Genomic DNA, 24,061 nt, shown 5'->3' with positions numbered 1-24,061 from the left:
TCCTTTCAGGCACTTGTAGAGAGCAAAAAGAGTCTGCTGAGCCCTTAGCCTACTTTTTTCCAGGGTAAACATCCCCCTCAGTTCCTGCAGCTGCTCCTCACAGGACTTGTGCTCCATAGCCTACCTCAGTTCTGTTGCCCTTCTCTGGACACATTTCAGCCCCCCCAATGTCCTTCCTAGAGTGACAGGTCCAGAACTGGACACAGCACTGGAGGTGTGACCTCAGATTGTCCCCCTGCCCAGCACAGGGGGACAATCACTGCCCTGGCCACACAACTGCTGGAGCTGCTCAGGATGCCATTACCTTCTTGGCCACCTGGGCACACTGCTGGATCATGCTCAGCCCATTGTCATCCAGCACTGCCTTTCCCACCAGGCAGCTTGCCAGCCACTCTGCCCCAAGCCTGTAGTGTCTCATGGAGTTGTTGTGGCCAAAGTGTGTAACCCAGCACCTGGCTATTTAAACTTCATACCACTTGCCTCAGCTCATCAATGCAGCCTGTCCAGATCCCTCTGCTGATTTTTCTGACCCTCCAGGAGATCAACACTTACACCCAATCTGGTGCCGTCTGAAAACTTATTGAAGATTCAGTCAATTCCCTCATCTAGATCATTAATAAAGGTGCTAAACAGGACTGGGCCTAACACTGATTCCTGGGGAACCCCACTGGGTTCAGTGACAGGCCACCAAACAGATGTAGCATCATTAATCACCTCTCTGATTCTAGCCAGTTCTCAACACAGCAAACAGTGCACTTATCCAATCCATGGACTAGCAGATTTTCCAGGAGAAAGCTGTGGGAGACAGTGTCAAAGGCTTCCCAGAAGTCCAGGTAGACAACATCCACCGCCTTTCTACATCTACTAGGCAGGTCACATGGTCACAGACAGAGATCAGGCTGGTCAGGCAGGACCTGCCCTTCCTCAACACCTGCTGTCTGGTCCTGATCCCCTGGTTGTCCTGTATGTGCTGTGTAATGGCACTCAAGGTGATCTGTTCTGTAACCTTCCCTGACACCAGCATCAGGCTGACAGTCTTGTAGTTCTCCAGATCCTCCTTCCCGTCATTCTTGTGGATGTGTGTTGCGTTGACGCTGGCTGGATGCTGGTCATTCACCAAAACTTCTCTATCCCTTCACTTCACAACCGTACAGGGGAGAAGAAATATAATGAAGGGTTTGTGAGCTGAGATAAGGACCAGGAGAGATAACCCACCAAATACCATCGTGGGAAAAGCAGATTAGAATTAGAGATATCAATTGAATTTATTACTGACAAAATCAGAGCAGGATAATGAGAAGTGAAATAATACTCTAAAACCCCCTGATACATATCCCTCACTCCTTTCCAGCTCTACCTCCTGCCCTTCAGCAGTTCAGAGGTGGTAAATGCAAGTTAGGGTCAGTTGTTTCTCATTCTGTTCAGGGAGAGGAATCCTTCACCTCCTCCACCTTGAGGGTCCCTCCCACAGAAGACAGTCTTCAATGAACTTCTCCAACATCCCATGAGCAGTTCTCCATGAACTGCTCCAATGTGGGTCACTCTTCCACAGGGTGCAGTCCTTCAAGGACGGCTGCCCCAGTGTGGTTCCCCCCCAGGGTCACAGGTCCTACCAGAAAACCTGCTCAAGCATGGGCTCCTCTCTTCTGCAGGCTCCTGCCAGGAACATTCTGTGTTCACAGCCTCCTTCAGGCATCCACCTGCTCCAGTGTGGGTCTCCTCCCCGGGCTGCAGGTGGATCTCTGCATCCCCACGGACCTCCATGGGCTGTAAGGACACTGCTGCTTCACCATGGGCTGCACCACAGGCTGCAGGGGAATCTGGTGCCTGGAGCACCTCTTCTACCTCTTTCTCCACTGACCTTGATGTTTGCAGAGTTGTTAATCTCAATGTTCTCACCCTGTTGTTCTCTGGCCACAATGACATCAGTGCAATAGCCTGCTTTTTCTTTCTTAAATCTCTTATCACAGCAGTGTTACCACCATTTCTGACTTGCCCAGCCTTGGCCAGTGGCACATCCATCTTTGGAGCTGCCAGGGATTGGTTCTGCAGGGCATGGAGGAAGCTTCCAGCAGCTTCTCACAGAAGCCACCCCTGCTACCAAAACCTGGCCATACAAACTTAAATACAACGGGCATCACATTGACCAACCTCCAGTAAGCTGTTAACCAAGACTAACGATAAATGATGGAGAATAGTTTAGTGAACACTCCTGCCAATTCCTGCAGTACCCTTGGGTGGATCCCATCTCACTCGAAAGACCTGTGATTGTCTAAGTGGCACAGCAGGTCACTCACAACTTCCTGCAGGGGTTCTGTTCTGCTCGCCATCCCTGTCTACCTGCTCAGGGGGCTCACTGCCCTGAGGATAAAGAATGAGGCAAAGGCATTAAATACATCAACTTTTTCCTCATCCTTCGTGACTCTGTTCCCCCTAATGTCCAATAAAGGGTGGAGATTTTCCTTAGCCCTCCTTTTGTTGTTCTTGTATTTAAAAAACACTTTTTATTATCTTTTACACAGTATCCAGACTGAGTTCTAGTTGAGTTTTGCCTTCCAATTTTTCTTTATACATAACGTAACAGCATCCTTGTACTCTTCCTGAGTTGTCTGCCCCCTCTTCCAAAGGCCGTAAAGCCTTATTTTATCCTTAGTTCCTGTGAAAGCTCCCTGCTCAGCCAGGACAGTTGTATTCCCCAGTGACTCACCTTCGGCACTTAGGGATGGCCTGCTCCTGCACCTTTAAGATTTTCTTCTTAAGGTGAGTCTAACTTTCTTGGAACCTTTTGTTGTTAAGGATAGCCTTCCTTCTCTTCAACTATCTTTAAAATGTGACTTCCAGAAGCTTCAACTGGGATTTGTTGTGTACCTCTCACTGAGACATCAAAGGAAGAGCTCATGCAGATGTGTTTGACTCTCCCCAGCAATGAAAAGGTTCATCTGTGCCATCTCTGCCTGCTAGCCCATACAATAAGCAAAGAGTGCTCCATTCTCTGGTGTAAAACATGGCCACCTCCTTTTCTTTCAAACTGCAATTTTGTGCTGCATTCCTTATCTCCACTTCTGAAGGCCATTCATTGCCTTCATTCTTTCTTACCTGACATGCACCTACAGATGTTATAGTCCCTTTTAGCAAATATTTTTATCAGGTAAGATGGGATGCTAAATATGTCTGGCTACAAGTGGTATTTACAGTCATTTGATTTCAGTGGGGCACTGCCTGAGTATCAAAAGACTGATACTCTTTTGAGCATCCTGAGAAGAATGTTTTTTTTCATGCTTTGCAGACAAGGAATTGAGGCATAGATTATAAGTGATGCCCACAATCAAGCAGCATATTTGTAAATGAGCTGGGAAAAAGGGCTTCTGATTAAATTATCAGGCAGAATTTAAATGAACAAATAAAACTAGCAGATTTGCTTCATATGATACAGGCACACAGTTAATTCAATGTCACAGAGGCCAAAAGTATTAATGGATTAAAAGAAGGATCAGACAGCTCCTTGGGTGAAAAAAAAAGTCACCAGGTTTTATAAAATATAAAACCACACGTACAACCTCCAGTTTAGTAATTTTGTAAGCAGCAGGAAACTGGGAGCTGGGTTATTGCAGGGAGACAGCTATTCTGGTCTTGCCCTGTTGTCAGATTCTAGTAGGTGTTAGATCTAGGATTCTGGTTTGTATGTATGCATATGAATAGATATACTTTTATAGATACACATCATCTATTGATATATTCATGTATAATCTCTCTCCCTCCCTCTCTCTCTCCTCCCCTCTCTGTCTCAATGACCTCATATAATGTAATTTAAAAGTCTGCCCAATAAAAACTAAATTAAGGCCTGCCTAAGAATTAATAAATTCTTACTGGTGGGTTACAAACCTTTAGATGCAGACTCCAACAACATTCAACAACAGCATCCACTCGAGGAGGAAAGAAAAGAGCAAACATCTGCTCATCTCAGGTCATCTTTTCTTTGAATGGTTTTTGCTACAGTAAGAGAGAAGCATTGCTCCAGGTGCTCTGTCAGACACTGCATTTGGCCCCAGATGGAACCAGCTGGCCTCCAGTCAGCCTGTAGTGCAGAGGGAAATCTCAAAAACTGACCCACACCATCACTGATGAGACAAACCTCACAGTACAAGGCAGCAGTGCTGGATTCAGCTGACATTTTGAAAGGTACTGACATTTTGAAAGGCTGTATTTGGAGGTCCCACTGTCAATATCTGTGGGGCTCCTAGAGTCATCTTGTTTTGAGACAGGAGCTCTGCAACTTTGTCTCAGCCTACTATTGACACACAATACATTCTGGTAGCCCCAGTGCAAGGACTTCTGCCTTCCCACTCTCCTTAGTCACTAATGTTTGTAGCTTGTAGCCCTAGCACTTAGCTTGCCCTTGCCTCCCACTTGGGAGCACTAGGAAGAAAACTGTTGACAAGACACTGAGCACACTCAAGCCCATGGATGCCTATTACACCAGCTATAATTTGGACCAGAAGATTTAGAAACAAGGCAGTATCCTCTCAGCTTCTGGCACTGGAAAGGTAATTTCAAATTGAAGCTATGTCATGGGATGGAAATAGAATGTGCTAATGAAGTTTGCTGAATTTCAGATAGACGATATAGATTAAGACCGTATTCTTTTTGCCTGCATACCAGGCTCCACTTTGGAGAGGCATCCCTTGCCTTGTCCCTCTTTGATGTTGTGTTATTTTCACTGTACTCTGGTGATTTATGTCCTCTCAGAGTAGTAGCTGCACTGTCTCTACATCCAGGATGAGAAGCATTCACTTGATGGAAAATTGCAATATTTGCCACAAATTTATTGGAGAATATGCTAAGAAATGCCATGTTAAAGGAACTTGACTCTCTCTATGAACATAGCTTAAAGAATTCTCTGTATAAATTCTGCTTGTTTTAAACTGTTTTACTATGGTTATCAAAACTCTTTGTCATATTTTTCTTTTGATTCTAGCTTGTTCAGCTAGAATCAAAAGAAAAATATGGCAAAGAGTCATATTTTATGACAGCTGTCTCTTTATGCAGGGTGAAGCTAATGGATGATTACACAAGTTTAAAACCAGGCATCCTAGAAGTGGCAGAAAGGACCTCAGTTGATTTTTTTCGTTTGTTCTGGTTTACCTCAAGCTGTCCTTTGGGATGTAGTATTTGCCTGGTTACTCTTGCTCACTGCTTCTTTTTTTCTCACATCTATTTTTTTTGTTGTTGTTGATGTCATGTCCTAGGCCATAGAAAGAGCTGGGAGATAGTATAGACAGGAGAAGGGTGCTGTGATCTTGATCTAGCAGATTGCACTGCAATTTCAAAGAGAAGAAAAATCTCTTCCCAAATAAAACTTCAGGAAAAATGAAACACAATATAAGAGTAATAGAATTTGGTCATGTACCCTTCCAAATACAGAATTACAGAATCGATCAGGTTGGAAGAGACCACAGTGGTTGTAGTTCAACTACCCTGCTCAGGCAGGCATTCTAGAACACATCCCCAGGTTTTGGATATCTCCCATGAGGGAGACTCTGAAACCTCTCTGGGCAATCTGTAAAGAGGTTCTTCCTCATATTCGGGTAGAACTTCCTGAGCATCAATTGTCACTGTTGACCCTTGTGCTATTGCTTGGCACCACCAAGCAGAGGCTGGATCTATGATTTTGACCCCCACCCTTTAGATGTTTATACATTAATGAGCTCCCCTCTCAGTCATTTGTCTTGAGGCTGAACAGGTTTGGCTTCCTCAGCCCTTCCTCCTAAGAGAGATTTTCCAGACCCATGAGCAACTTTGTTGCCCTTTGCTAGACCCACTTCAGGGTCTCCATCTCTCTCTTGTCCTGAGGAGCCCAGAACTGGACACAGCACTCCAGATGTGCCTCACCAGGGCTGGGTAGAAGGACAGGATCACCCCCCTCACCCTGCTGGCACTGCTTTTCCCAATGCACCCCAGGACCACATTGGCTTTCTTGGCCACCAGGACACACTGCTGGCTCACAGAGAGCTTGTTGTCCACCAGGACACCCAGGTCCTTCTCCTCAGAGCTGCTTTCCACAGCTCCCAGCCTGTGCTGGTGCCTGGGGTTATCCCTCCCCAGCGCAGGACCCTGCTTTTGCCCTTGTTGCATTTCAGATGATTTATCTCTGCCCATCTCTCCAACCTGTTGATGTCCCCTTGAAAGGCTGCACTCTGGGGTATTGGCTATTGCTCCCAGCTTTGTGCTGGCAGTGACCTGCTGAGGTCAATGTCTGAGTCAGTGCTCTGTCCCTTGTCTGAGTCTTGTCTGGGTCACTGCTGAAAAAGCTGAGCACACTGGACCTAGTATAGGATCCTGGGGAACACCATTATTGACAGGTGCTTAAAACCAGATAATTTTTTTAAAACAAATGTTTTTTAAAAATATAAAAAAGACTGGGGTCCAGGTTTTTCTATGTTGTGCACACTATTTCTGATAATTTTATTACTGAACTCAAAACCAAAATTGGCTTATAAAATGGCTAGGTACCAGCTGAAAGACAAACATTATATTCACGTTCATTCTAAATAGCTGGGTCATTTGAATTGTTATTTTTTGAGGAGATGTACTTTCCACACTCTGTTTAGAGCTAAGTGAAATTCTAACTGTGGATACCCCTTTGAATGGCTGACTGTGTCACTGAAATCCAAACACCTATCCAGTCTTTCTGACTTTACTGGAACTACTACACCTCACTGTCTCTGAAAATCAGACTGTGTCTAACTATTCTTTGGTATTGTGGGGCACATAATCTTTGTATTTCAGGAGTAAAGGCTGATGGACGAAAACTGAAGATTCAAGTCAGCATATGGCCACTATTATTGGAATCTGAAAGATTTACATTTACTGGGGTTTTTTTCCTAAAGGAGCACATTTGTCATTCTTGAAGGATTTGTTATTTTAGGTCTTCTAACTCTTGAAAGCATACTGCATTTGGAAAGTTTTCCTTTAGTAAAGATAGTATAAAAGTAAGTGTTTTAAAGATATTTCCACTAACCTGGCCAAAATCTTTTTCACATAGCTAGCTACCACATAATTTAGTATTTTCAAAAGCAAAAGTAACTTTCATGCACTTTCTATATAACCTGGTTTATAAAACAGCCAACATTTCCCCACTGTGTAACTAAATTTGGGGATGTTTTGTCTTTGATTTTACAAGCAGAATATGCACATGAACCCTTCCACACTTCAAAATTTCCCTACCCCTGATCTACCATGACTTGATAAACAGTTAGTGAATTAAATCACGGTTACTTGCATTTATAATTTTTTTTAAAAAACCTATTTAAATCTGGGTGAAATTCTCTATGTGATTAGGCTGTGTTTAGGAAACTTGCTGCTAGGCTGTCAAGCCCATATATGTGTGCTGCAGTGCCATCAGAGCGCCATGAAGCGTTTAAACTGTTTGCTTTTGTGCTTTTGGTTTTCATGCTTTACAGAAGTGGGTGAAGTTTTGCAGTGTTCTTGGATAATATGACCTAGTTTGGTTGAACAGCTGGTTAAACCACACCTCTGAGCACTGGGGTCTCAGTGTAGACATGGTTCAGCAGTTTCTGTGGGGCGCTTCTGTTGCTAGACCTGGGCTCCAGCACGGATGAGCAAGCACTGATAGCAGCTTGGAGAAGGAGGAATAAAGGTGGCAGTGGTAAGCTAGCCTAGGAGCAAAAGAGAATGGCTTTTGACTAGAGTGGTAATAGCTGCTTCTTGAGCTTAATTACTCTCCTTCTGACAGCTCTCTGATCAAAAGGTCATAATTAATCATATCTGCTGTCACATAAAACGAGTGAAAACAGCATGCATAGTATTGTTGCACATTCATGCCTGTGCATTCTTTTGTCTTGGCTACTGACACTGGAGTTTCATGTCAAAAGAGTCTCAGCTGTAAGACTAGATGTTGGCTAATGATGTTCTTCTACATGATGGTTCAGGGAGTCTGTCTGGGACAAAGGGAAGAACACTGAGTGCAAAAAGGAAAGACTAACTGATATGGTGTTTAACTGAACTATAGGTACTTTTGCCTACGTGTTCCTGATTTTTTTAAACAGGTTAGTATCTGGGTGTGTGCAAACATAATTTAATTCATTTGGAATTTATTCATTTGGAATGAATTTGCAATTTATGTGGGTGCCACTGAAAAAAACCAGTCGTTCTCTCAGTGAACTTAGCTGAGCTATGGGCTGAGCTCTGATAACTTGCAGTTATCCAGCAGGCAGGAAGACAACTGCACTGCTGTAAGGTACAGACCAAAATCAGAAACTGAGACACTTAAGTGGAAGCAGTGAGAGACCAAGTCCACATACAGAATGCTCCAGAGGTCAGGAATTTTGATCAGAGGTCAGGAACTTTGATCATGCTCATCCTCTGCCACTAGATGCACCATCTTCTCTGTCAAACCCATGGCTAATTCTCCTGAGTTCTTAATAGCAGGAGAAGATTTGAGAAACAGTTCTCATCTGGTCAGTCTTAGTTTGTCACATTACACTCAAAAATCTAACCTAGCAAATCCTTGCTAGTCATTATCTTAAAGGAATCCTTCATGGACTTGATGGATTTTTATATTTTTTTTAATATGGCAGAGGGGTTGTAAAGCTTACTTTGGGTTCACGAAGGAAATTTGGATGGTCAGTGGACTGCTAACCAAGATCATGTGGGTGGGCACTATTGCCAGTCATGCAAAAAGAGTATGAAAAATGCAGTTTCCTGTCTCTCAATATTTCAGAAAGCTAAGGCTTTTCCAGGTTATAATAACCCATAATGGTGTTGTGTAGCTTCCTATCATGTTGTGTTGGTTTTGGCTGGGGTAGAGTTAATTTTCTTCATGGTGGCTAGTATGGAGCTGTATTTTGTATTCGTGCTGAGAGTATAGGGAAGTTTTTGTTGTCATTGAGCAGGGCTTACAGAGAGGAAAGGACTGTTCTGCTTTATGTGCTGCCACAGTGGCAAGTTGGGGGTGCTTGAGAGGCTGGGAGGAGACACAGGTGGGACAGGTGACCCAAACTGACCAAAGGGATATTCCAGACAGATGGCATCATGAGCAGGGGAAGAGGGAAAAAGGGGGTGATGTTTGGAGTAATGGTGTGTTGTCTTCCAAGTCACCATGACACATGATGGGGCTCTGCTCTCCTGGAGATGGCTGAACACCTGCCTCCCCACGGGAAGCAGAGAATTAATTCCTTGTTTTGATTTGCTTCTGTGTGTGGCTTTTGCTTTCCCTAATAAACTGTCTTTATTTCAACCCATGAGTTTTCTCACATTTACCCTTCCAATTCTCTCCCTGATCCTACTATGGGTGGGGACAGAGAGAGTGAGCATCTGTGTGAGGCTTGGTTGCTGCCTGTGGCTAAACCATGACACATAGAAAACCTCAGAAAGGAGTCAAGTCCTTCTGAGATGTTTGGCCATGGCACAGTTCAGCATGTTGGAGCAATTTAACTAGACACACACACTTAATTGGCTTACTGTCCTGAATTTTCAGTAGCACCTCTATGGAAATCTCCCATCACTTAATTGTCTCTCTGAGCCTCTTGAGTACAATTCACATAGAGGGTCTTACTCATCTAGAAGCCAACCTCAGTTTCAGGAAAGAATGCCTGTGCCCCTATTCCACTATAGCCACTAAAAAACCCCATTGGAAAATATGTGGCTGGTATTCCTCTATTTATGTAGAGGTGACAAGGGCAAAAAACTGATTGTAGCATCATGATGGTTTTATGTTGTTGTTTATTCCATTAGGCAAGAGAAAAAAAGAATGACTGCACAATACATTGGTGTCTATAGACCCTGTCTGTAGAGATGGACTTCTGTCTTACTGCCATTAGGGATCCCAGTACAGCATGAGGACAGACTGCAGCTTAATCTTGAAAATTAAGTATTGTTTGCAAGTCAGAAAGAAGGGATCTGGATCACCTCCTGTGGGCAGGAAGTGAGTGGTTTCCCTTCTACAACATTGTGACTAGAGCATTGATCTGTGTCTCCATGTGAAATTCTAGATGGAAATATTTTAGAGATTTTAAATACTTCCAATTGGTTTTCTGTGAGTTCTTTGTTGTTGCTGTTTGTCTGTTTTTCTTTTTCTGAAGGATCAAAGTAATTCAGCATAAACTGCTCTGCTGCAAGGACAGTAGAAGTGTCACCCTTTTATATATAACTCCTCATTTGTGCTTAGTTTCCAGATCTGCTAGCTACCATATACCTTAAACCCTGAAGTCTGAAAGGAGTCCAGGAGTAGCTTCTGGCTGGTGTCTCTATAAATATACTTAGGCACAGAAGTCCATTATACAGCATAATTTCCCAGGAATACAGTCCATCTTACTGTCTTCCTGAGTCTAATGCTGAATCTTCAAACTCAGACACAGAGAAGATATACGCTTTCCAAAGTCCCCTGAGATATTTTACATACCATTTAACCCTTGAGAAACACTTGATGATAGAAATTAGACTTAGACACACACAGCTGTATAAGTCCATATACACAGGGCATTTCTGAAAACATTACTTTTCACATAGGTATATGCAGTAGAAACTCCATTTGCCTTTTCAGTTTCCTTACTGCTCTAAACCAGTATTTGTCAATGGGTCAAACTGCAGTCCTCAGTACAACTCATGTCATTAGCTCTGAATGACAATTCGTCTTGTACAGCTTGCTTTGTCATTTTCACTGCAAACCCTTTCCCTCAGCCTTGTTTGACTGTGGGAGACTGTCTAAATTTCACTCAACTGGTGCTTTATGGCTTTCGTTTTGCAAAACACTTCTGTGCAGAATGAAGGGCTATTGCTTTTCCTCTCCTCCTTATCATGTCTTTCTCTTAGTCCAATGGCTATCTACTATCTATTCCAGGAGCAATGTAATATATCCTGCAAGGTACTTGGGAGGCATTAAAACAGACAGCAATACCATAACTCCTTTCAAATGGACAGCAATTGAAAGAAGGAGCATATACATAAGGAAATCCCACAAATTGTCACAAGGATTAACTCATGATTGGTTGCCATGCTCTCAAACTGCATTTTCAAAAAGTAAATTATTTTTATACCTTACCTTTACATATGTCAGACTTATGTGCTTGAATTATATACAATGGACTACATCATATTATTTGTCTATATAGTATATCTTCTCATACAGGCTGAACAAGCAAACCATAATGTGATATACTTACATCTCATGTAGACTCTATGTATATCATATGTGAAGTTGATTCTATTATTGGTCCTAGACCCCCATGTGTACCTGTATCCTTAAAAACTTAGGCATGCCTTTGAAAGACAAGCACCTGAAGTCTGTGTCTTGAAGTCACTGCCTCAAGCTGCACATATATGAGATGTAGTGAAAGTGAACTGATGCAATATGTGCCATGCCTCTGCTTACATAGCATGGGCACACTTGATTCACTGGTCCATCCACCTGTGGGGCCTAGAAGTGGAAAGAGTTAGGAATTCCTTGTGGCCTACTGAACATGGGAGACCAGGATTGAAAAATGTGTTGTTGAGAACAACTTTCTTCCTTCCTCATTTTAAACAGGGTTAGGTTATTAGCAAATCTACAAACTTCCAAAGACACACATTTGTGCAATTAATATAATATTGGCAGCTGCAAAGGAAGACAAATGACATAAACAAGATTTTTCCCTTGAATCAGGCTACTGTGTGAGTAGTGTTTCTTCCTTTCTGTTCTCTGAGTCACTCCCAGTCTCCTTTAGCTTCCTTCCTTCTGTCTCACTCTCCCCTCTCGCTTTCTCAGGTGGAAAATAGGATGTGGCCCCCTCAGTGTGTCTGTCAAACATTTTGGCTCTTCAGATAATCTTTGACTGGACCTGACTGTGTTCCTTTCAGTGAAGCAGAGGATTGGTTTCCAGTTAAGCCTTTGGAATCCTAGTGCTCAGGAAGAATAACTCCAAGCACTGCATTTGGGAAAGCTTTATTAACAAGCTGAAAGTGAAAGAAAGGTAATAATTGCATTTAAACAATCAACCAAAGCAAAGCTCACCTCTGGGTTTATAAATTTGTAGGGAAGACATAATTACAAGGGGTCTGTGTTGCTACATTGCTTTTGCTTTGAAAACCAGATTGCCACCCCACTCCCACTGGATGGATAATTGGGTCCTCATAGGTCTCTTGAATCAAAGTAGTGTTGCAGTAAAACTTTATTTCTCCAGTGCTCATTAAAAGAGAAGCTGAATGGAAAACTCCCACTTTGGGGATGGGATTAGATAGCCCTAGATCATTCCTCCTCCCATGCCCTTTCAAGGTTCTTTGTTTCTAAATCTGCTCAGCAAGAAAAAGTAAATTGCCAGAAGTGAGATTAGTGAAGAATATTGTCCCAAGGACAATAAGGCTTTATTGCAAGGTTGGTATGAGATCTCTGCTTCAAAAAACTACAAGACTTGGAGGTGTGTGAGCTCTTAATTGCAGTGCAAAAAAAAAAAAAAAAAAAGAAGAAAAACCCCATTCAGACATGAATTAGCCTGGATGAAGTCCACTTGCTAATCAGAGTTTAATGAGGATGCTGCTGGCCTTAACATATTCAAAATGTTCAAAACTGCCCCAGCTTCAAGTTTGTGCAGTTAGTGTTTCCTCTCTCTGCTGTCAGTTCTGTGCAGAGGCTGCCATGAATCTTTAGAGAACATAATTTTGTCTGGGACAGGCATGGTAGGGAGAGTAGGAGAGTATGTACCTCAGAAAATGTGGAAACATAAGGCTGAGAGGTACTCTGCTAATGCACTTCCATATGATCCAAATTATCTATGCCTCAGCTGCTGGAACAAATGCCATGATTGGCACACTGTTAATCACACCCATAAAGGCTGGACATATAGTTGGATTTCTAGTACTGTATCACAGTCAGCCTTCATGTGCCCTTTCTCTCGAGGAATCCATAGGATAGTTGTGTGTGTGAAGGCCTCAGGGTTCAAGAATCACAGGTCTCACTATTGGCAACCACAACTACCATTTGCTGCTTAAAGTCAATATAGCCACTGTGCCAAGGAACTTGATGTGTGACATCAGGAGATGTCCTGACTCCTGTTGGCTATATTGAAGTTAATGAGTGATGCAGTAGCTGCATCATTGAAAGCTATGCCTTTATGTGTGCAGTGGGGTCCAGAGCACTGGTAGAAGGAAGCAGGCACTGGCAGGTACCCTTCTGATCGTCAGTCCTCATTCCCATCCTACTGCTTTAAACTAGACGCTATAAAGGAACCAAATTATAGAAAAAAATCTGAACATAGAACAAGAACTCAAGATTTAATATCTTCTACTTATGGGTTTGATTTGGGATGTGGGACTGACCACATGGGGCTATGAAAGCTTTTACATAAACCTTTAAAAAACAGAGTAGTTTCTATCCAGAAGGCAGTATGTGACTCTTTCATTGTGAGAAAAAGAAGTACCACATCCTCTGTTGGCCAGCACGATTAGGGCCATATGGTTTGATCAGACACTGCTGACCAGCAAAGATGCTGTTGAGGGCAGTTACATAAGGTCATGTACACACTGTCTTCTGCTGAAATTTTAGTTTATTTCCAGCCTACCCTCCATAGGCTAATCAATCTTACAAACTGTCTGTAAGACTGTAAACTTTATATACTGCAAAGATCCAGCTTTGCATCCATCAAAGATCCATTTATATACAGCCTGATCCATCTTACCCCAATTTTATACTGCTATTGAGTTCACTGGAACAGCTCATGATTTGCAGCAATGTGAACGAGAGGAAGATCAGCTGCAGGAGACTTTGGGTGTCTTTCTAACACATGAACTTTTCTTGAGTGTTGTGTAAAAATTGCATTAACCATGCTTCCTGTCTGCCTTTGTAGAACAACTATTCAAGATGTCAGGGAAAGAATGAATTTACTATGAATGTCAGTAATAATTCTTGAGGGGGGGTTTTGGTGGGTTTTTTTGTGAGGTTTTTTTTGTCGTTGTTTCCATTTTTTTTTTAAGACAGAATATTTTCATTACTTTTGGTGCTGTGGTCTCACAAAATCCAATGCTCTATTGGTTGAGAGAAAGTAATATGTTGAGGCAGGATATTTTTCATTTCAGGTTGGAACTACAGGTAAAATGTACACTAAGTAAAACTGATTCTAAGTTTTCTTACCCTTGACATTCATGCCATTCATTATGCAGTTAGAAGATTTCAAGTACTTTTTTTGCAATTATATCAGACAGAGAGATAAATCAACAAACCAAATCTATTTTCCCCCCCCCCTCTAAAAACTAGATGAAAAACCTCAGGGTTGCAGCAACTAAGTTGTTTATTTGTAAAGCACTACCTTCTGGTGTTAAGAAAGGCAGTATTTATATTGACAAGAGATATTTGAAAAATTAAAACTTCTCAGTAATTAAAAATTTCCTTGGTTAAACAATTTTTATAGCCATTAACATTTTAAATCAAAAGTCACTTTTAATCAAATGGCCATTGTCCAAAAGAGAACTTCAAGTCAATTTCCCATTATGGTCTCTCTGAAAAAGGCATTGTCCTCAAAGAATATTTATGCAAGCATGGTCCAATACTAAAGAAATGCAAAATTAAAGCAATTTGATGTTATATTTTTGTTAACCCCAACACAAATAATGCTTTAGAGCAGCAAGGAAACTGAGAACTGAGAGGGTAGGCAGCATATATTTTATATTTTGAAGTATAAGATTTTTTAAAAAATCTTTGCAAAATCTTTATAAAACCTGGATTGTTTCTGTAATACTTCTATTCTAGCTGTAAACTTTCTTCAGCTTTAATCTCTGACATGCTGGAATACCAGCATTTCTTGAGCTAACTAGTTACAGCTTCATTTTTTGAGTTATGACATAGTTTATCATTCAGTTTTCCTCCTCTTTCTTCTTACTAAGAGGTGCAGCTTATCTGAAAATCTACATAATAGAAACATTTTGTGACTAGATATTGAAAGAAAATATGTTCATGTAATCCTAATATATCAGGACCTTTTGAAAACAGCACGTACTTCATGCCCCATTTAGAAGCAATAGTCTTCTTTCCAGCAAGAAGTGATTGTATCTGGTAATTGAGCTTTGATAAAAAAGTCTAGGTAAGCCCAGACAGATATGAAATATTTGTGTTTAAGAATGCTGAAGTGTTCCATCTGGATGAAAAATTCTTAACTGAAACATTTAGACATTTCCAAAGTATTTTTTTTGACATTTTCAAAATGAAATGTTTTGATTTTTCTGAATCAATCTTTTATCCGCTTTTCATTCTATGCATTGCTTTGCCACTTTGACATTTTGTTTCAGTTCAGGACAAACCCAAATATTAAAACATCCCTGCAGTAAGAAATTCCAGTTTTGGACCATGTCTGCTTCTGATAATGAATGACATATAAATTTGTTCAAGATGTTATGAATCTAAAAAACTGTTCGCATTTTATCCAAATTACAAGGGAAAACTTGCCAATGACTTTAAAAATCCTTTGCAAGATAATACAGAATCCTTTTGTTTCAGAGTAGAAACAAAAGAATAGATAATATATAGTACATAATATATACAGTAATATACAGTACATTCCTAGAAGCTTTAAGTAACAACCATAAAATAAGATTTATAAGACAAACTATTCAGGCAGTGCAGGGTCATAGTAAGGCCCAGTGCTTATATTATAGCTAAAAATATTACTAATATTTGTAGAAAGTCAGTGTGTATTTCCAGATCTAAATTACTATTATATCACTGTAGTTATAGAAGGCTTAAACTTTTCTATGTGTTGCCCAGTTCAGGCTTGATTCTTGTGTCTTTCTGCAGATATCCTGTTTGCTTGAAGACAGATACATGAGAAGGATGGATGGAGACAATGCAAAGCCATCACTAGAACTGTTGGACCTCACTCCATGTTTATTTGCCCCAGCATCCAGGATAATTTTCCACTGGAGCCAGTGAAACAGAATTTAGCTCCCAATATGGCTTTTTGCATCTGTCCCGTGCATGGAGGTGGTACTAGCCACCCTAGCTGAGCATTGGCAGTGTACAGCTGGATGTCCTGTCATCAAAGAAAGAGGAACAGTTGGGACACTGCCATTTCAGCTGCTTTGAGCTACAGACTGGAACCAACAGAACTGCATGAAAAATCTGCGTTTCAAAGCAGCCACAGGGCTGCTGTTGCTGTCTGCAGGGGACTATGTCAGCCTGGAATCTGTGACATGAAAAAGGTAGCGCAAAGAATGCTTGAACTCCTGGGAGGTGCTGGAGGTAATTTAATATCACTCCATTGGCACAGAATTAATGTGAATGAGGAGGAAAAGAGGCCCACAGTTTACAATAGGCTCAGTAATACTGCATGCATTTTGAGCAGGCGCAAAAGAACAGCACAACAAATGCTTCTAGAAGGTTCCTAAAAAGCAGCCTTTCTGCTTAGATAGTTTTTCAAGGACTTGGTATGCAGGACTGAAACAACATTTTAAAGGGAAATTTCCAAGTCACGAACTTCTTCTTTGAAGGAGTTCCCAGTTCCTTCAAAACTGAGAAAGGGTTTGTGTTCATTTCAAGTTTTGGGTGAAAATTTGGGTCAAGTTTCAAGATGGTTTCTCGACCTCTAATTACTATTATTAGCACTCCTAAATGGACTCTTTAGAAAATCCCCTGACTAAGGAGGGCTTGAGTGAGCTAATGAGTATGAGAGTGAGAAGAAGGTCCTTGTTTGAATTTTAAATGCTCCAGCTCACTAATTGGGGACTATGGAGAATGCTTCTTTTGGTATGGAGGGAGTTCAGGAGCAGGTGAGAATAAGAACAATATTTTTTAGACCTGTCACTTTAAAATATACCCAATGCTGCTTTGACATGGCACCAAATGAATTTTTAAGCAACAATAAGTAACTTTATCCTCCCTTTAGGCACTTGCAGGACTTACTTATTTTTGTTTTTAAAAAATGAGCTGGGCAATGTTTTCCAAGGTCTCATGGATTTAATGAAGAATAACATTCTTTGATGATCCTGGCAACGGGCATCTTTTCTTTTCCAAATAAAAATGAAGAGGCTGAGTCTCATGCATATAACAAGTCTGTTATATGTTAGACCAGAAGAGTTCCCACTGACAGTACTGTTCCAATTGGACACTCTTTCAGTCTTATATTTTTGTTTTCCATTTTTTTCATAAATAAATTTCTTTACATTGTTCTCATCATTGCATGCATCATTTCTACCCTCAGGACCCATCCTGATTTTTTTCCTCAGAGGAGAGAGATTTTTTTTCCCAGTTGTGGCACTCATATCCAACATGAAGTCATCTTTTTTTTTTCCCCTGCAACAGAAATTTGTTTTAGTGATCACCACCTAAACACAACTGACATAAACTCCATTTCTTTTCTGCTAAAAAAGAAGATAGGGAATGCCCTTACAAATACTTGTATTTATTCTTTTTGTCTACAGGACTTGGGAAAATGCTAATATAAAAATTTATGAGTCCCTCACAAACTTGGAAATTATGTGAACTCATGCACAGACCCGTGAAAACTCTGCAGATTGGGCTGTACCTAGTATTTCAAAAGGCATTTCCAAGTTATGAACAACAGAGAATAAAAGAATCTCCAGTAACATTTTCTTTTTTCCATAAGCCAAGGACTCCAATGAATTGAAATGTTTCATTTTGACTGATATTTGGCCAATTACATTCTCTTCTACAATTCAACATACATAGTCAATTCCATCCATGTGAAGTTATGCAAAGTTTAAGAATTAATTAATGTCAGCCCAAACTTTCCCTGGTGTTTTTGCTACTCAGCTGTAGAGTCAATTGAATCCCACAGTTCCCTGGTGACAGATTAGCTGAGTATTGATATCTGACTTGAAGTAAATTGCACACTCTTTTCCCACCTTACACGTATGCCTCTGGATGCCTGGTTGTCATTCTACTGATGGCATAAAGAAAGCCTTATTTGTATTTGAAAAATTTGCTTCTGTCTATTGCAATGTTTTAGCATCAATGGAAGGCAATTTTGCTCATCCTTTTGTGTTTATAGAGGCTGATCAAAATCTGTTGAAGGTTTTGCATCATGATTTTACAAAATAATACCAACAAGAATGAGCTTAGTTAAACTAAACTGTCTCAGAAAGGGTTAAAATATGGTGATATATTTTACAATCAACATACCATTACACTGTGAGTTGTGGCCCAGTCCTGCAATGGGCTGAAGCCTGTTTGTTTTCTTCTGCCTCTCCAAGGCCCCTTGGCACAGCCTATCAGACTGCATAAAACTGAAGAAACAGCATATTGCTTTCCTCCCATTCCAGCATAGCAGGATCTCTCAGTTACATGGTTTTGCTGAGATTGTGATGATATTTTAATTTACCTGGGGAAAGATAGGGCAATAGGATTAGGACTAAGAGGAGAGACTGCTTCTTGTATTTGCTTTTACAAAATGTTTTACAATACACTGCACAGAATATCTTTATTTTTTTTGTTGTTTGCATTTAAATTGCACAGGAGAAAGAATCTGACTGGACTAAAAATGCAAGCAGAGGTGAGTATGATTCTACACTGGAAATAGACTCATTCCAATTCTCGGCTCTATAGAGATGTGTTTGCTTGCTTTTCACCTTTTCTGGGCAGAATTCACTGTGCTGCTTAGGCAGAGGGAGGCAGCTGTTTTCAACATCTAAAGGACAAGAAGACCTTGAAAGAAGTTCAAGGTGTCATGCTTGCACTCTAGCTAAAGATTATGAAAAGATTTGATTGAGGCAGGGGGTAGAAACAAGTAAGAAAAGTTGGCAGCTGCTTTCTACATGAGCTATGCAGTCGGCCTCTTGGAACAAATTTCAACAGCTTCAAAATAGGTTACCTAAATTTATTCCCTCTTTTAATCAGGTTTAAATAAAAGCAGATTTCTGTTTCTCCTTCCCTGTTTGCTTGACATCCCAAGGCGATACTGACTGTGGGAAGCCAGGCACGTAACAAGGGGGATACATGGGACATATGGAACTGGTTTTCACTGGTGATAGGCCATTTTTTTTCATTGGTGACAGACCAGGTTTTCATGTGGCTCTTCTCCTTAGACCCACCATGACATCAGTAGTTCAAAATTAAGTTGGGCACCAGAAATGGACCATGAAGTAATCAAAGAATTTTCATTAAACATTCAGATTCCTAAAAATCCCATATGCACACAACATATCTTTTTCTTTGTGGCCCTGTGCAGATACTTATAAGCATGCTAGGAAAAGGTTTAAGGATCTGGTCCAACCTAACCAACCTCAGGTTTGCCAATGATGTCTACAGGTTGGAAGAAAGGATGTGGGTGGCTTTTCTTAAATGTTTGTCCAGGTTACAATCTCTGAGGTGGACAGGAGTTCTTGTCATGCCTGGTGCGAGCTCCCACTCAAGAAGCTCTGATCATGCCCTTGTCACCCCAGCCAAATTCACAGAGTCTGGAAAGCCCAAGAGCATTCAGAGGTAGTTGCATTAATTGGTTAATGAGATCAGAGCCAAGCACATGTTTGTGCAACTTCCTTACCCTTGAGGAAGCCTGGACAAAAATGGCTCTGCTAGCTATGCTTCTGCATAGAAGGCCAGGCCTCAGCTCTCCTGGAGCATATGAAAAATATGCAAGGTCTTGGTTATGTTCATATTTCACAGATTCTCGTTGCTACTTAGGAACCTGGGCATCTCAAGAAACCCATGACCTGTTGACAAAAGGGATAGGTATTGAGGAGATGAATACTCAAGATTCAATGTTGAAAATCTGACCTAGAATAGTTCTAAAACAAATCTGATACCTCAAAATACAGGTACTTACATCCATGGCTATGTATTACAGACAGTCATTCTCATGAGCACAGGTGCTAGTTGGTTCTGGGGTAAAAATATGGGCCCCTACTTAAGGCTGAAGAATTTCAGCCCTAAGTGTGTAGACCATTAGCTAACGTATAAGATATACCTACACATCCTGCAACAAAGCTGACTTCTTTCTGCCTGGACAGCATATGTACGGCAGCTTGAAGGCTGAACTCTACCAAATGCAGAAGCAGTGCTCCTTGTAGGGACAGTTCCTCAGCTTGACTGTGTGATTTCAAAACAGCAGCAGGGCCCTGAATCCTGCCAGATTCTCATCGGAACAGTCCAAAGAGTCAAGCTTGAGATACAAGGAATAGGCCTGTGCACCTGTTGCTGGGCATCTGTATGCATGCATGCCCTGATTACCTACGCAGATAATTATGTAGAAGCTCTATTATTATCCTATTACAGAAAATCCAGCCTTCAGGGCCTCTGGTGTGCCTCTGCAGGAACAGAGTGGTAGAAAAGCCACTGTAAAATCATACTTCAGAAATAGTTTTTCAGAACTGAGTTGTGGAATCTACACAGTGATTTAGATTAGAAAGAAAGCAAGGAAGAAGAAAATTATAAGAAAAAGGTAAAAAAATATGGTAAAATAAAGAAATCTTGTGTATGTGGATGTTGCTTTCAGAAACAAGAGACATCTGTTTGGGAAATGAAATCTGTCCAAAGAAATGAGGAGGGGGCAGGGGAAAAGGTGAAACGTTGCCAATGAAACAGAGGAAAATCTCAAACTTTCCCACAGAAGTCTTAGTCAAACCAACACAGAAACAGAGGAGTTAAGAACAAGGGATTTATTTCCAAAAGGGAGCCAAGACAAAGATTTCCAGACAGAAAAAATAGTGTCATTAACACTGCAGGAGTCAGGAATGATCATAACCATTATCATTCCAGCAGGTCTGGTTACATTTCTGTTACTTTTCACTTTTTATGTGGAGAGCTTTAGCAGGCCCCAAGTGTCAAAGTTATCTTTTCTTGAGATCATCTTCAGTGGTCTTTCCTCCCGTCAGGCACATCCTGCCTCCCCTTTGGCTGATTTATGCACCTTCCAAGGCACAAAAAGCAGAAGAAAACTACTAGCTCTGGCCTCAGAATGCTGTCATTCTGTGGTACTGTCACCATATCAGCCTCTCCCCAGTCATCCACAGTGAGAACTTAGAGTGGTGGATGTTTTCAGGCTCTATTCTTCCCTAGCAATCCCAGGTTGTCAAAGCAACCCTGTGGAAAATTGTCAGACAGCATAAAATCGATCAGCCTCCAGTTAATTTGTGTGACGTGAGCCAGCCTGTTTTCTGTACCAGCATGGGAGCAGTATGTGGTAACAATACCTTTATCCCCAGTCCACCTAAATTGTGCCAGATGCAGTACAGCTTCAGAGTCAGAATCCACAGGTTACTACTATGGTAGAAACAGTAAATTGCAAGTTTGGTGCCTAAAAAACATCCTCTGGATTTTTGTTACTATTATACAGCCAGTTTACTGTTGTATTGACAGAAAGCTGCCATAATAAATCTGCAGCACCGTGCTATTTGGTTATCCTGTTGTTGCTTTTAGTAGTGAGGATTTTTATAGGCATTCCTGTGAAAACCCCACCTGCTGTGGGGTTGCTTTCTTCTTCATAGCTCCACATTCTGGCTCCTTCTCTTCGACTGAATTACTAGGCTTCAAAGAAGAAATGCACAGTAGAGTATAAAGAGCCAGGAATCATAGTGACAGAGAAAGCAATTGGTATTACAGATGCATTGTAATACTTTTCTTTATTAAGAGAAATTATGCTTAGAAGAACATACTTCTTTAGGAATAGGCTAGTTTTTAATATCCTTCCTAAAATAAAGAAGAATGCAGAGACTCCATAACTTTAGCTTTTTATTTTGTATAATTTGAGGTGCCTAACAATTCAAAATAGACATTGTCATCATCACAAAGCATATAAAATGTGGGTGGTAAGACTGCAGAGAATCTTCAGTCCTGATTCAGATTCCATTGTTGACCAGAGCAGAATCTGGCAGGAATAAAACTTCCAGAACTTCTTGGAAAATGAAATCTCAAATTGTAAGTAACACAAGGGAAAAAAACCAACCAAACAAGCAAAAAAAAACAATGGCAAATGAGAAAAATATGGGAAAAATTCCAGTGTCTCTCCCTGCTCATGGCATTCCCACTTGCAAAACCATTTTTCATTCCTTTCAGCAGAGAAACATTTATAGTGTACCAAGCTTAGATTAATCATGAAAAACACCCGAAGGCAAAAAAAAAAAAAGGGGGGGGTGGGGGGGGGAAGTGAAAATTACTAGGGTTATTTTTTTATGTAAGGCACAAAACACAAATGGAGATTTTTTTTCTTTCTTAAATCAGATCTTGGCAAAAATCATACCAGCATTTAAAAATTTGTCCCTATAAGAATAAGCTATTATTATTGTCATTGCATTTCTATCATTAGTCCAAACAAGCTGCATAAACTAGCATTCTGATTTAACCCACATCAAGGCTGATATTCAGGATCCAGGACACAAATGTCATTCCTGACACTTTTCAATTCTTTTCAAGCACAGCCTTGCTGTAAGTGGTAATCTGATCTGACATCTATAAAGTGCCATATCTGCTCCAGAGATAACACTCTGGAATCATAACACTACCTAGATCCAAAGTATTACTTTTCTTCCTTAGAAGACATTTGGAAAGAACTGTACATATTTGGTGCTTTTTAGTCAGTTGTTACGTTTTTGAAACTGCAGCCATGTGCACTGAATTACTGATAGCCAGGTCATGTATTTTTAGTTTTGCAGAAAAAGTAGCCAAACTGTTGTGTGTTTTGCAGTCTGCAGTGTTATTCCTGCACTTTTTTTTTTCCATTTGTGACAGACGATTATTAGGGCTCGACTTAGGGTGTTGTTCAAAGCAAACTCAAGAGTTTAGTGTTCACATTAGGGAAGGATACATGCCTAAAAGAAGAGATGTCGTCCAGAAAGACCTAGACAAGCTCAAGAACTGGCACCATTGGGAATTTAATGAGATTTAACAAGACCAAGTTCCAGTTGCTGCACCTGGGTTGAGGCAACCCCTGGTACTGACACAGGCTGGGAGATGAACAGATGCAGAGCAGCCCTGTGAGAAGGACTTGGGGGTGCTGGTGGGTGAGAGGCTGCACATGAGCCAGCCATGGGCACTCCCAGCCCAGAGAGCCAAACGTGTCCTGGGCTGCATCCAGAGCAGCGTGGGCAGCAGGGCCAGGGAGGGGATTCTGCCCCTCTGCTCTGCTCTGGTGAGAGCCCACCTGGAACCCTGCATCCAGCTCTGGGGTCCCAGCACAGGGAGGACATGGAACTGCGGGAGTGATCCAGAGAAGGGTTAACAAGACGATTAGAAGGATGGAGCACATCAGGTAGGAAATAACTGGGATTGTTCAGCCTAGAGAAGAGATGGTTTCGGGTTGACCTAATTGGGACCTTCTAGTATCTGAAGGGACCCTCCAAGAAAGATGGAGTGAGACTTTTTACAAGAGCAGATAGTAATAGTACAAGGGGAAATAGCTTCAAACTAAAAGAGAATAGGCTTAGATTAGGTGCTAGGAAGAAATTTTTAAAAGTGAGGGTGATGAGGCACAGGAACAGATTGCCCAAATTTGTGCATGGAAGTGTTCAAGTCTGGATGAAACTCTGAGCAACCTGGTCTAGTGGAAGGTGTCTCTGCTTATGGTAGAGGAGTCTATGACCTTTAAAGTCTCTTCCAACCAAAACCATTCTGTGATACTATGATACACTGATCTCTTCACTTATCCTGGCCTTGTTCTACTGTTTTTTAAATAAACATATTTACTTGTTAACACATGCTAAAACTCATAAGGACATGAATATGGATAAGGAACTTTCATTTCAAACTCTACATAAACAGGATAATTACTGACTAATAGTTATGGCCAAGGTCCACCAAAATAAAGAGCTTGAGACCAAAGCCATTGGGTGGCTCAAAAGCAAGCCCTTGAGGCAGTCAAAACAATACTTTGAGAAAAATAGAAAGAACTTCTAAATACATAAAACTGGGGAGAAAAAAGAAACCAAAACAGAACTAGATCATGTCTTGTTATAATACTCAAGTAGGGAAAGGAAAAAGTGTTTCTAAAATACATACAGAGAGTAACCATGCCTTGCTCTGCTTGCTGTCTAGGATTCATGGTAAACCAAAAACTTCAGGCAGGGAAAGTAAAGGGGAAATGATACTGAACAGTGCCTAACTTTGTTGTGCTACCTAAAGGAGAGAGAATAT

The 24,061-nt window shown here is 41.1% G+C and overlaps 1 protein-coding gene across 1 annotated transcript in view; it reads left to right on the top strand.

The window, feature by feature from the left end:
- Nucleotides 1–24,061, top strand: part of LOC129133051 (uncharacterized) — a 143,482-nt gene that overhangs the window by 78,626 nt on the left and 40,795 nt on the right. Inside the window, exons 7-8 of the mRNA XM_077172186.1 lie at nt 11,762–11,966; nt 15,776–16,219. The gene's annotated coding sequence lies outside the window, so the exon portion shown is untranslated. The remainder of the gene's footprint in view (nt 1–11,761; nt 11,967–15,775; nt 16,220–24,061) is intronic.

Source organism: Agelaius phoeniceus, chromosome Z, assembly GCF_051311805.1.
Source record: "Agelaius phoeniceus isolate bAgePho1 chromosome Z, bAgePho1.hap1, whole genome shotgun sequence".
NCBI classification, from domain to species: Eukaryota; Metazoa; Chordata; class Aves; order Passeriformes; family Icteridae; genus Agelaius; species Agelaius phoeniceus.
The sequence above is the reverse complement of the archived record's forward strand: the minus strand, read 5'-3'. Positions and strand labels throughout refer to the sequence as shown.